Here is a 15854-nt window from a genome sequence, read left to right as displayed (position 1 = left end):
GCTCCCCTAAATTAGTTTTATTACTTCATGTTCCTTTAAATATTGTTTCATGAATCTAGCACATTTTGCCACTAAACTCTTCTGCTATTAAGAATATGAGCTTTCGGGGGCAGCTGGGTAGCTCAGTGGATTGAGAGCCAGGCCTAGAGACGGGAGGTCCTAGGTTCAAATCTGGCCTCAGACACTTCCCAGCTGTGTGACCCTGGGCAAGTCACTTGACCCTCATTGCCTACCCTTACCAATCTTCCACCTATAAGTCAATACACAGAAGTTAAGGGTTTAAAAAAAATTAAAAAAAAAAATTAAAAAAAAAAAGAATATGAGCTTTTTTGAGGGGAGTCCATAAACTGTCTAAAATCCTCCTTCCCTAGATTGTAGGTAAACTAATCAGTAGTCCTTCCTTTCCTTCATTCCCAAAAATGTATATAAGACCCCAAGTTTTTCAGTTCGTTAGAGATTCCCATGATGAACATTGCCATTTTAGGTGCATTTTCTTGGAGATATTGTTCCCAGCATCCCAGAGCTTCATTCTATGTGGTGTATATTTATGATTCTGGTTGGTGGCCATATGAACTCTGCCTCTCTTGTCCTGATTAAAGACTTGTTCTTTGTAACTGCCTTAGAGGAGTTATGTTTCTTTCAGGTGGACAGGCCTAAAGTCTTTGAACAGATAACAAATAAAGCTGCATTAACCTTTAGGATTTTATCTTGTTTAATCACATAGTTATCAATAACTATGCTTCATCCTCTGAATGTGAAGAAATAGTGTGAAAAGAGAGACTTCCTGAAATATTCCTGAAAACTGGTACCTTGAAATACATTTAAGAATATTTAAGAATAGTTTATACTAATAATGGTGTTTTATTTTTGGTTTGGGGAGGGGATAGATCCCTGATTTATTTGGCATAGTAAACCTCCTGGGAGGAATTTCTCTTTACAAATGCATTCACTAATTGTTCTGCAACTTTTGACTTAGAAGTTTGCCTAGGGGAACTGAGAGGTTAAGCAGCTTGATCAAGGTAGATGACAGAAATAGAAACTAAAACAAACTTTTGTATCATCAAATTTCCATTTTTTAACCAATTGAAAGTGTTCATTTTCTTCTATAGTGATATTACAATAACGTTTATTTTGAATACTGTTTTGCCTCTAATAATTCTATGCTAAATATAATATAATTATGTTAATAACAATAGTAGCATCATATACTATCATAATGGAATACCCTTGTGCCATAAGAAATGATGAACAAGATCACAAAACAATTTCACAAGTCTTACATGAAGTAACAAATATTAAGCAAGCAAACCCAGGAGAACATTGTACACACTAATAACAATATAGGATGATTGATTCTGAATGACTTAACTATTAGCAATGCAAGGATACAGGACAATATCAAGAAGCTCGTTGAAAAAGACTATCAAGAAAGATAAAAGGAACTTATTTCCTCCATGATTTTTTTTCTAGTGTGAACAATATATGTCTTCTTTCACAATATGATGAACATGTAAATATGCATTATATGATGGCATATGTCTATTCTGTATCATTTTATATACTGTCATGGGGAAGAGAGAGAGATGGAAAAGAGAGAACTTGTATTGCAAAATGTAAAAAAAAAATATTAATAATTTTTCTACATATAACCTGGAAAAATTAAATTAAATGCATACATACATACATACATAAAGCAGTAATAATAAGAACAACTCCTCTCTGAAATATTAGACCATCCAAGGAAAATATTGCATTATATTTTTTATCTTGTGTCCCCAGGAACTAGAAGAATCTAATATGATCTAAACAATTCTGTAGATAACTTGGAACTAGAAATACCTTATATGAAAGCTCTTTCTACTATGGTACTTGTTCCCACTGCTCTAACCAGGTATATGTTCAGAATGTGCTATTTATGTCCTCAAATACAACCTAAGTTTAAGCTATGAACTAAAAAGTGTCCTAAAATAGTGGTGGGTCTAAGACATCCATGGAGATAGTAACATGTAAATAATTATTGGGTATCTAAAACATCTCAAATATCCCTAGGAATTAATTTCCTATCATAAATCCTAATAGTTATATAATAGAGGAATTTTTTTCAAATTCATAGTAAGTTTCCAGTCTCGTTGTCATTTTTGTAATCATGCAAGATTTATAAAATTTAGGAAAATTATTGTTGATCATCATAATGATGAAAGAACATCAAGGCGATGCTATTGGTTTCTATATATTAATATATGTCAGTGATCTTAGATTCTTTAAGTCATGATGATGGGGAAAAGATAAAAAAAAAGAAGGGAGAAGGACCCATATGTATAAAAGTATTCATAGCAGCTTTTTTGGTGGTGGCAAGAACTGGAAATTGAAGAGATCTCCATCACTTGGGGAATGGCTGAATAAGTTACGGTATGATCATGATGGAATACTATTGTGTCATAAGAAATGACAAATAGGATGACAATAAACAAAAAAACTGGAAAGAATTACATGATATGGTATAAAGTGAAGTCAGGAGAACATTGTATACAGTAACATAAATAGAATAACTGATGGAATCTGAAAGGATATTGAAGAGAACCATTTTCATTTTTGCTTAATTTCCTTTGTGAGGTTTCCTTTTCTTCTATGAATGATATGTATCTTCTTTAACAACACAGTAAAGATGTAAATATATATTGCATGCATATTATCTGTTGTCTTAAGTGAGGGGAAGATGGAAGGGAAGGAGAGAACATAAATCACAAAATGTCAGAAAATGATTATCAAAATTTATATCTATATGTAATTGGGGAAAATAGAATGAAATATAATTTTAGAAAAAACATTAAAGTGATGGAACACATTTTGCTCAAAATGGAAAGTTTGAAGACCATGTCTTGAAAGAGATAGTTATCTGCAGTATAACCATGTCAGGTTAGTAGTAGAGAATCTTCACCAGAAGACTCATCTCTAGAATATTGTTATTACTGTTTTTGTTGTTTGTTGTTGTCATCGTTGTCATCATTATCTTCAACATCACTCTCAAAATTATTATAATTTTTGTAATTATTGTCATAGCACTGAAAATTTTCACAGTCAATAAATTGAGAATGCAGTCAAGATGTTGCAATATGTGACAGGAGGGAAAGTGCCAGGGCTGATGAAATTTTAGGTTCTTAAAATCCTGAATCAAGTACAGGTCAAATAAAACATGAATAGAATACACTGGCATAAAAAAAATCATTCATCTGAAACACAATAAAGCACTTTTCATTAGTGCATTAAACAACTATATACAGTGTTGTAACAATGCTGGGCAGATAGTAAGCCCTTAAAAATGCATTATCTAATCTATTGTTGAATTATTTTTTTTGCTTTTACTTGAGCATTAACAGAAAAAAATCACACAGACTTGCATATATAAATATATACATATTTGTAAAGAGATACATATATACATTTTTATGTATATACAATGAAAAAATCATACACGTATATTTTGTGAGCTCTCTGTTAAGTATGGAAATATAATAATTCCCAAAATTCTTGAAAATAGCCAACTGCCTATGTTCAAGCAAAAAATGTTTATGTATTCATGTAAGAATACATGTATGTTTATGGGTCTCTATATATTTAATCATCTTTTAAAATTTCACAGACAAGGTAAAACATCAGTTTTCTTTTCATTCACATTAATGACTTTGGGCAATTTCTTAAGTTATTGGTAGTTTGCAATGATCAATTTGACAATTTTTCATATAATTTAACTACTTATATTCTTGAAAATACTCTTGGTCTTAGTCTTTGTGTTAACTCATTAAATAACTTGGATATTAAACCATTATTTGATATTTCATATATGTATATATATATATGTTTAATTTTCTACTCTCCTTACTTTTGCTGCACTGATTTTATGTAAAAATATTTCAACTTAAATTAACGAAGACCTATTTTTTTATATTCTCTTGTTATTTCTTTTCATTATTTGAGTGAGAATTGTTTCTCCAGCCACTACATGATTTTTCTATTTTTTTAATTTTATTTTTAATAAAATTTAATTTTAATGTTACTTTTCATATTTGGGTTGTATATTTATTGTTTTTATATGGTATGACTTTGACTTAAGTTTTTCTGCCAAAATACTTACCAGTTTTCCAAGTATGTCTTTTCAAATAAAATTCTTCAGAAAATGGGTTTTCCCTTACTGATTCAGTTTATAGAAGGAAACAGACTCAGAGAAATTAGATTAAGTGTCAAGTTTAAGCAGTTAAATGGCAGAATCAGAATTTTAACCCAGGCCTATTGACTTAATGACTACTATTCTTTCTATTGCACTATATATTATTATATAAAATCTATGAAACTATCGTAAAATATATCTAATATGTATGCAATAAACATTTAAATGGGTCATCAGAAAAAAATTAGACAGTTCTTTTCCCCTTTAATCATGTATTGCACTATTTTCTCTACTGATATATAGGACCATTAATTAAAATACGTAAATAATGCCTAATGGGTACAGACATAATTATTTTATTAATCAGAATGTCTCTAATTTTGCGAATCCTTAAAAGTAGTAAATTAAAATATCTAATGCAAATGAGGACTATATAGTCTCCTGGAGTTCAAACTTTTATCCTATCTTCTGAAACACAGTGGAAAAGAATGATAACAGATTCAAAGTCACTTTGGTGATTTTATCCAGAAGACATATGAATCTCTAGAAATTCTGATGCCAGTAATACCATCTATAACTCAATACCATCCTGTTCCCTCTCAAAAAATTATTTATATTACAAGTGAAATATTTCCATAATACAACTGTAAGGAATTTCCAAGATTTTGAGTTAGAAAAGACTCTGAGTACTTTCTTTTCAGATTGATATCCAAGAGTAAAATCCTTGCACAACAGATTCAACAGTGGTCATTTTTATTGAAAACTACCAATGAGGGAAAATGCAGTACCTCCATGGGCAACCCAATTTGTTTATGAATTGCCCTATTTCAGATTTTTTTTCTTGAAATCAAGGTTAAATCCTCCTCTTTTGAATTTTGCACCTATTAGGGCAAGGAGAAAAAAATCTTTATTTCTCCTGATAATAATGATCTTTATTTCTAATGGCATTCTTTCAAGAAATTTTAAGACCATTTCCATACTTTATGGTTCCTACATTTAATAGATTTAAAAAATGGTCAGAGACATTTTGATTATTGCCCTTTATAAAAATAACTGGAAATCATCATGATCATTTTCATTATTTTGATTTGGATAATGGTCATTTCAATAAGATATAAGTATCTGTTACATACTTAGTAATTATTTATTCACTAACATGATTATGACTGAGTCAGGAAAATCTGAATTCAAATAAACCTCAGATATTATCACCGTGACCATGGGCACATCACTTATTTTCTTTTGGCCTCACACTCCTTATATATAAATGGAAATAATAATAACCCCTACTTCACAGGGTATAAATCAAATCAAACAATATAGCTTATGTTTTTTGCCAGCTTTAAAGTCTAACTAAATATTAGCATTATTAGTAAGGTAGTGTAACATAAAAAACATTAATGAAAATAATTTAAATACATATATTGTTTGTTTAAGATTCCATTAGAGATGTAATGGATAAATAAGTGAAAAGAATACAAAGAGAAGGTTTACTTTAACCTAAACAATGACAAAGGAGAAATGTCTACTGTGTTCTGACCCATGTGTTTGACACCCACCAGATAGAGTTTAGCGGTCAAATTCCCTAGACTCAACAAGGTGCAGATACAGAAAAAGAAATAGTAGAAGAGAAAGACAAGATGAGTTTACTGAAATGAGAAATTCTTCCCTCTCATTAAGAATAGTTTGCCTAGTAGATATTATCATATCTGATATCTCTTAGATTTGAAATCTTATTTCCAGCTGATTTATCTGATTTGACAAGAAAGCTTTTTAACATCAAATCTATTTTGAGGAGCATCAATAATGCAGAAAATTATATGACCTGCATAATCATCTATTTTGTGCATGTGTGTGCATGTGTATCCATTCTTTAAAATATGATCTTCTAGAATTGACCCAGGAAGTACTAGATTGTATCATTTGTGCCAAAAGTGCAATTTATATTTATTTCCAGGAGCATAGGAGCACTTGAAAAAGGACTTATGGCTGTCATCTTGGGAAGTAGAAAAGATATACTGATGTGACTTGAGTTTTATTGGTAATATCTACTGAAGAGCTCTGATCTTAGACTAAGTAAACTCTCTCTACCCTGAAAGTTTATCCACAGAGCACTCCCAGTTTCCATTTTAAAGAATGACACCTGAGGAAGAAGGCAGTATGTTTACACATATCATCTATTGAACTAAAGAAGACCAAATTATAAAATAGTATAATTATATCTAAATAATTTATTGATCATATTTTATCCAATTTTGATTTCTTTGTTAATTTTCTTTACTTCTTCATTACTTCTTTTAATTTTCCCTAATCCTCAAGATTCAGTTCACATACATCCATTAAAATGTTACTGTTTCAACATTCATTTAAAAATGCTTACTGTTAAATTAATTAAAAGTGACTTCATGGAGATGTTTACAATGAAAATAACCAATTAATATGATTTACAAGCCAATTGACACTGAATATAACTGCATTAAAAATAGGCATAAAAGTATTCTTTCAGTAAAAATGATATGTAATTATGATTGTTATTATCAATGTTATTTGATTAAGAAATCAACAGATCTATGTAGGCCTTAAATGCATTTATATGTATATTTTCTATTTTTTCTTTCAATACTTGACTCCTCATCCTTATCCAAGAGAAACTTTTATTCCTAACATAAGAAGAAAAAGGAGAGGTGAGACTGACCATTTTGTTCTCCTTAGAGAGAGGAAAACCAGTGAAGAATTAAATGTACTTATTCTATTAAATACTGTCAGAATAGGCAATGTAGTTTTCAGTTTCAAACTAAATTTCTGACTACTATTCATTAATAGATAAAGAATGATCCCAAGCTCTATATGGAAGGCTTAGATACCATCAAATATCATTACTTAATGGATACATATAAAAAAAACAGAAAAAAGAGAAGTATTCAAGACAATAACAAAGCAGAAATAAGAGCTAGTACACTTATTGAAATATATAACAGATAATACAGATAGAAAGAGTTCTTAATTGGGAGTAATAAGAAAGGGACAGATAAAGAGAAAGAAATTATTTTTTTCCAAATCTCACCAAAAGGGAAAATTCCGCAAAATCTTTAATAAGCTAGAGATAGGAACATATCACTGATTGCTTCTATTATTCACCTTCTTCTGAAGTCTTTTTTTCTCTATCTCCAGAAGTCTGAAGTGAGGTTGGAATTATCCATCTTCATTCCTGAAACTAGAGGTTAGAAACAACAAAAAGATACAAGAATCCCCAAAGATAATAAAGAGACTGATTTTCTCCACTTTCTCATCTTCAACACTCCAATTCCTCAAAGGAATTTAGGGCAAGGATCTCCACCAATATAGAGAAAATACCATACCACTGTTCCTGTAGGCTCAACTTACATTAGTATAGAAAGTAGAAAGATTATTATAAAAAAATAATTTGGATTATTCATGATGTCGTGTTTCTCCCTTCTTGTAATTGATAATAACAATTTGCTCTAAAACCTTCTGTGAGACCCATTGAGGAAAGCAGCCATGCTTGCCTGAGATTGCTGGCAAGGTCCCACTCTCTCACACAAAAGCACTGCTGCTCTTGGCCAAAGGCCATAATTAAACCATGAGTTCCCCTTCACTCTGAAAAGCAAAGAAGTCCTTGTAACATCATGACTAAAAGTACCAAAACTACCTTTCCCTAAGAACAGATTAGCAATCACTGTTTCTCACCTTGCTTACATCTATAATAACCACCCTGTTCATGTGTGAAGTCATTTTCATGAACTTTATCCTATGGGAAAGTAACACCCCCCTCCAGAATATTGTAATGAGAAATAGTTTACTCTCTATAAAAGTTTTCCACTTTGTCATACTAAACAAAGATCATAGCCCCCAGTCATGGTACTGTGATTCTTCTGCTTGGTCCTTTTTAGGCATGCTGGCCCTAACCTTTCCTATTCTTACCTCATTCTCTCTAGCTGCTAGTCTCCCTAGTAGGCTAACTCTCTCCATGGCTGCAATGGTGCTCAGATCCAGTCACTCATCACCAGACTCTCACATATGACTGACACATAGAATATTAGAGAAGGATTTTTGTAGGTTTATCTTATATCTTGATTTTTGCTGAAGTATTTTATTTCAAATAATTTTTACTTTATCTTTGTTATTCTATGCAATGGAGAGAGGTTCTGTTTCTTAACTCTATAGAATTCTTTGAATTGGAAAGGATATCCATACCTTTAATGACTCCCTACATAAAATATTTAATGGTCAACTAATATAATAATATGATACCTATATAATAACTATTGCTAATTATCAGGGCATTTTCTTGACAAGTTGAAAGTTCCCTCTTGAAGGTTTTTTATCTGTTGTCCCTGGTTCTGCCTTCTATTACCACAAAGCATAATTCAAATCTTTATGTCATATGGTAACACTTCAAATACTTTAAGAGAGTTATCATCTATGTGTCGAGTCTTCTCTGTTAGACATGAATCATTTCTAGTACTTTTAAATGATTTTCATTTAACATTGAATGATCGATCCTGTACTGACCTGAGTAACCCCCTCTGAACATGCTTTAGATTAAAAATGCTCTATTAAATCACAGGATTCAGATCCAAAAACAATATTTCAGAAGTGGGATGACCAGAACAGAGGAAAGGAGCATTATCATGTCCTTATTCCTTTACTAGCAGTGCAACTATTGATTCAAGTTGAACTTCAGTAGTCCACTAAATACCTTCAGGTTGTTTTCTAACTAACTGCCATCTAACCATATATCCCATATGCTATACTTGTAATACAGCCTTACTACTTGGTGACAAAGTCTATTACTTTTTTTAAAACCCTTAACTTCTGTGTATTGGCTCCTTGGTGGAAGAGTGGTAAGGGTGGGCAATGGGGATCAAGTGACTTTCCCAGGGTCACAGAGCTGGGAAGTGTCTGAGGCCGGATTTGAACCTAGGACCTCCCATATCTAGGCCTGACTCTCAATCCACTGAGCAACCCAGCTGCCCCCAGTCTATTACTTTTTAATCTTTCCCCTCTGAATTCTCTGGCAGCTTGAACATTCTGGGGAATCTCTCCTTTCTTTGCCCCTGGCTTAGCCTCCCACCAGTTTTGTTCACTGCAAAGTAGGGAACTAGTGACTAGCATCTCAGTTCCATTTAATAATAGATTATTTTTTACAAAGAAATATTTACTTCAAAGCTGTGGCAAGAATAGAAAAGCACATTTTCCTAGTAGATGAGAAGAAAGCATAAATTTATCTTCTTCACTCTCCACACAAAAACACTTTAGTATTTGGAATATTGAATAGGGATTAGAATCATATCTAAGTTCAATTTCTATGTAACATTAAAACTACCAAGTTAAAGTCCAAAGTGAGTAATGCTCATTTCTGCTTGATACTCAACCCTGATCCATGTTCCTTATGATATGATTGGTCACTTGACTTCTATATTTAGGCTGGATTCATGGACTCTCAGATCCTATGATCCCATTATCTTTAATCAGATATGAAGCTCTACTTTGTGAACCTCTAATGAAAAATAATCAACAGAAAAGTAAGAAATTCAAGCCCATTTTGAACATGAGTTGAAGGAATAAACTGAAGAAGACAATTTTCAAGGTCTACTCCAATACAACATTGTGGAATCTGTGAATGAAGGAGGCTTCATCCTCAAATATAAAAGGAAAAAAAAAAAGAAATAAAGGCCCTAAAGTTGTTCAATTAGGCAGTTTTTTAGGACACACTTTTGAGACTTGCATAATAAAAAGGGATAAATTCAACCACATTACACAAACATGTTTTAGTTTTCTAGTCTTTCAGAAGAAGCTCTCAAGTATTCCTCAATGAAGGGATGCCATCTTATGATCTAGACATATTTCACACTGCTATTGCATGTTGTTTATTTTTGCATACTTCAATATATATGTATATATAGTAATATACTTTGAAAACATGTTAAATGTTTTCAATTAACAACAAAAAAAGATTTACTTGTCCTTAGAAGAGTGAAATTACCATTTTATAATCCTTCAAGCAGCTTTAAAAAAATTCTGTCATGACGATATTAAACTTTTTCTTTAATTATTTTTATCCCATTATCTCAAGAATGAATCAACCTGTTTTTCCCATGCATTTCAAATGTAAATTGGGTCTTAAAGCATGAAGAAAAATACTTAATACTTTAAAATTCATATTTATTATATTAAATGGCTTTATTAAACAGCAGTTTGAAATGGGTTTTCTTTGGTACAATTGGCAAATTATATGAATGAAATAATTTTTTATTTACTCAATGAATCTAGACTTGTTATTTTAATGCTACTTTTTAGGAAAAAAACATTCTGTATGGTAATTGGAAAATTGAGTGTAAATATACAAAAATCAGAATATGTTAGTTATATATCATCTTTGACTAAATAATTTTGACATTGTTTTGATAAATTATCAAAACTCTTGTTATCTGCAATTTCTTTTTAGGAGAATATAGAATATCTTAATTATATCCTTATTGAGTTCTTATCTAAGTTTCTTCATATAGATAAGTATCTACTCAATATTTAAAATCTTCCAGAGCAAGAGTAGTTTCAATCTCCTTAACTAAAAACATACCAGGCTTCACTGAACCTTTTGTTAATGAATTTTAGTCTTATTATCACCAGCAAGGTAGCTAAGTGACTCAGTGGATAGAATTCTGTTATAGGAGGTAGGAAGATTTTAGTTGTAAATCTGTCCTTAAAACACTTCTTTACTGAGTAATCCAGAGCAAAAAACTTAAACTTTGTTGGCTTCAGTTTCTTTTTGTTTTTCCTTTAATATTTTATTTCCCAAATTACATGTATTAACAATCTTTTACATACATTTTTTGAAATTATTATAGCAAAATTGTCTCCCTCCATCTAATGTTTCTCCTTCATTGAAAAGGTAAACTCTTTGTTTTGGGTTATATAAGTACTATCTTACAAAACATATTTTTATATTGGTCATGTTGTAAGAGAATACTCATATTAAACCAAAATTTAAAAAAAAACATGAATAAGGTGAAATATGTTCTCATATGCACTCAGACTTCATCGGTTTTTTTCTCTGTAGGTGAAATGCATTCTTTGTCATATGATCTTCAGAACTGTCTTGGGTCATTTTTAAGGGTTAAAAATGGTTTGACTATATTTATGAGTTATAAAAAGATTGTTGTGGTAACCATTTATAAAAATTAAAGTTAAACTATGAGTCAGTAGGCTGTTTAGTAGTTTTATTAACAGCAAAGTAGAGATATTAAAGTGGGAAATATAGGAAAGAGGTAGGAAATATCATCTAGCTAAAAATACCCTAATTCCTAATCCTAGTGCCTTCAGACTCTAAATGCAGATCCGATCTCACCAGCCAGGACTGTATCTCTAGTCAGGTGTTCCAACAACCAAAAAGCAGCCTGAAAATGAGGCTGAGCCACAAAGGGCAATTTCTCATGCCAAAGAGGCAAGAATCTCACCTGAGAAAGTGTCCCTCTTCAGCCTGAGTCTCCAAGGCAGGAAGCCGAATCTTCACCAGAATCCAAGATCCAGAGCAGGAAGCGGAAATCCAAAGAGCCAAAAGATGCTGAAAACCTCCAAGAACCTTCAGTGCACAAGAGGCCAAGACTACCAAGAATCCCACCAGAGCTCAGGCTTTAGAGGCTAAAAGCTGCTAAGAATGAAGCAGAAGAATGAAGATCCTGAATTTCTCTCAGGCTCCAGCTTATATAGAGTTTTTTCCACCCATCAGCTCTCCTCCTCACATGTCAGGAATAAATTACAGCCTTTCAATTTCCTACCACTGCCTGGGGGGAGGGGAGAGAGAACAGTGTTAGGGTGTGAACTCTCTTTGTTAGTGATTTACCAAGTGTTAAGTAGGGATACTTTGAGTTCTTGATTGATTAACTTAAAATAGATTAAAGTAATAAAAATTCCCTTTCACACATTGCATTGCTCAGAATACTGCTCTTTCACAGTTAATCATTGTAATTTATTTCTGCTATGGTGTATACTCTTCTCCTGGGCCTGTTCCCTTCATTCTATATCAGTTCATTGAGATCTTTCAAGATTTTTCTGAGATTATCCTGCTCTTCATTTCTTTTAGTGCAATAAAATTCCATCACAATCAAATACCACAGTTTATTCAGCCATTATGCATTTGATGGATATTCCTTCAATTTCTAATTCTCTGCCATCACAAAAGAGCTGCTATGAAACTTTTGCACAAATATGTCCTTTTCCCTTTTTTATCTCTTTGGTATACAAACATAGTACTAATATTTTAGGATCAATAGGTATGCACAGTTTTATAGCTATTTAGGGTGAGTAACAAGTTGTCTTCCAGTTGTATCAATTGTATCAGTTCATAACGCCAACAACACATTAGTATCTCAATACTGTCCCATCCCCTCCACTAGTCTTAATTTTTCTTTACTGTCATATTAGCCAATATGATGGGTATGAGGTGGTACTTCATAGTTTTTTGTTTGTTTGTTTGCATTTCTTTAATCAATATTAATTTGGAGCATTTTTATGTGACTTTAGTTAGCTTTGATTTCTTCATCTGAAAACTGTCTATTCATACTTTTTGACAATTTGTCACTTGGGAATGGATTTGTAATCATATTACTATAACTAAGTTCTCCATATTTGAGAAGTAAGGCCTTTATTAGAGAAATGTATTGTAATTTTTCCCCCAATTTATTTCCCTTCTAATCTTAGTTGCATTGGTTTTGTTTGTACCAAACATTTTAAATGTAATATAATCCAAAACTATTAATTTTATATTACTTATTGTGTTTCCCCCTCCATCCTATTTTACCCTTTTCTTCCTACTATTTCTTTCCCCTTTCTCTCTGCCCCTTCTCAAAGGTGTTTACCAACAATCTTCTCCAAATCATCTTCCCTTTTATTAGTCACCTCCCTCTTCTTATTTCTATCCTAATTCCCTATAGGGTAAACTAGATTTTTATACCTGAGTATGGATTTTATTCCTGCTATGAGCCAATTGCAATGGGAATAAGGTTTAAGGATTGCCCATCATCACCCACACCTCCCCTCCACTTTAATGACTTTTTTGTGTCTCTTCAGGTGAGATAATTTACACCACTCTACCTCTTCCTTCCCTCTTTTCTCAGCAATCACCCTTTTCCTCCTATGATTTTTTGGATATCATAGTCAAATTATTCACACTTCCTCTAAAATGTATACACTTTCTAAATGCCCTAATAATGACAAAATTCTTAAGAATTTACAAGAATAATTTTCCCATATAGCAAAATAGTTTGATTTCATTTAATCTCTTAAATTTTCTTTCCTGTTGAAAATATCGTTTTCTATTCTTATATAACTTGGTGTTTTCTATTCAGTTATAGTCTTTTCATCAGGAGTGCTTTGAAATCCTCTATTACAGTAAATAATCATTTTTCCTGGTAAGTTAAACTCAGTTTTGCAAAGTGGGTGATTCTTAGTTGTAAACCAATCTCCTTGTCTTCTGGATTAGCATATTCTAAATCCTTCAGTCCTAACACATGGTGTGTAGCTATTTTTTAAAATGTCCTTTTCTGTGTTCTAATCTTGAACTTCCCTGTCATCATAGGAACATTCTAGCAAGATTCTTTTTGTTGTTGTTGTTCCTTTTGTGCATTTTTGTCAATTTATTTTGTGATTTTTTTTTCTTTTTACTGTTAAAGCCAGTTCTTGGATTGGAAAGATTTTTTTGTATAGAGACTTGGATCTTTGTTTCTATTTTACACCAATTCTTCTTTCTGTTGGCTTGTCTTGGTGGGAGATCTAACTACTAGTTTGAATTGAGGTAGATCTAGCTGCTGACTAGCATGAAGATGTGGAGCTTCACTGTTGGCTGTCCTGTGAGGCAGAGCATCAGTGCTTGTGGGCCTTAGGTGTTGAGCTTTGTTGCTGACTGGCCTCAGAAGTATAGCCTCACAAGGGGATTGCTTCAGATCAGAACCTCAATAATGAAAGGGATGGGGCTGCACATGACCTACTGAGTTATAGTTTGACCTTGCTGTTTCCTGCCTAGACATCACACTTCAAGGGAACAGAACTTTTGTGCTACTTCTCCCAGTTTCATTAGTATAGCAAGTTTTCTCTTTTCCAAAATTTAGTGTAAGGCATTTGTTTAGGACGCTTTGTAAGAGAACTTGGGAGGCCTTAGGAGGTTGTCTTCCTCCACCATCTTGTCACTAGAAGTCTTTTAAAAATAATTTCTTATCCTAGGATATCTAAGTTTTTGGATATATTTTTTAATCATAGTTTTCAGTTAGCCTGATAATTCTTACATTATCTCCTATGCATCTCTTTTCCAAGTCATTTTTTTTGTTTATATCATACCTTTATTTAATATATGCACTGCACTAAGGCAGCAGAAGCATTGCCAACATTTTTTTCTTGTTGAGCTCAGGCAAATCACTATCAATCAAGGTTTTTTTTAATACTTAATTACATTTCTAGGTAGAAGCAGCATTTGGTGCAAAAAATACAAATAAACATGAATGAATTCTTTGTACTTGTTGATGGCTGTGTAATTGAGTTCAAAACTATGTGCACATTTCCTTTCATTATAAATAAAAGTCTATATATTGAGATCTATAGTATGTTCAATCAAAAAGCTCACTGTACAAAGGGAATTGAGCATTAAATTTTACAGAACATTAAAAATAAATCTTAGAAATGACAGTGCTTCACTCCTTAAACATGTTTTCAGAATCTCTTCAGCAATAGCAAATAAAGTCACCAGTGTTCAGTGTGTGGATGCCTATCTTTTTATAGTAACTACAAAATATTTTGAAAAGCAAAGGTCATTCTTTCTCCACACAAATAATGACAATAAGAAAATTATAGGAATTGTGTGCATTATTAGCTTCACTCAACACATTTTCCCTCTCCCTCCCACTCTTTCACCCTCCTCCCCACTTACTCTCCCTTCCACATCTCATATATCTTTGCACTAAATGTACCTTCAAGAGATCTGCATGTCCAAACCCACCACACACCTTTTTAACTTGGTATCTTTGTAGCAAGACCTGTACCTCCACATTGATCACTGGATGCCCTCCTTCATCCGAAAAGTTGATCTGATCTTGTCAAGTTCAGTGTCAAAGTTATGCCTAAATGCTAGTCATATATTTCAAGATGCTTTGGGGTGGTGGTAAGTTTTTCCATAGAGAAGAAAAATGCTCCTTCCCAATGTTCAACTGAAATGGTAATTTGAACATTAACAGCACCATTATATATTATGTGCGAATAATTTGTATGTGTATATATTCTACAATATTCATATATAGATAGATAGATAGATAGATAGATAGATAGATAGATAGATAGATAGATAGATAGATAGATATGTATAGATATATGTGTGTGTGTGAACATTATACCCAGTCTTTGCTCTGCAAACATTCTCAAAGATAAACTCATTCATCATTCAAAGGCTGTCAAAGAAAAATTTACTACATTTATAATACAACAAAACTATTTCTTACTTAAAGACAGGTCCAATTACAACATCCTGTTTTATCCAATATACTTAATAAGTGGAACTATGAATATTTCTTCCCTCACACTACAATAAACCAAGTAGTTAAATGAAACACTTTAGATTTTAAGGAAATTTTTCTTCTTTTAAAAAAATTCTCCCATAAGCATTAAAAATAATTATCTTTTTTCT

The sequence above is a fragment of the Gracilinanus agilis genome, chromosome 1 (genome assembly GCF_016433145.1).
Source record: "Gracilinanus agilis isolate LMUSP501 chromosome 1, AgileGrace, whole genome shotgun sequence".
NCBI lineage: Eukaryota > Metazoa > Chordata > Mammalia > Didelphimorphia > Didelphidae > Gracilinanus > Gracilinanus agilis.
This window is presented reverse-complemented; position numbering follows the sequence as displayed.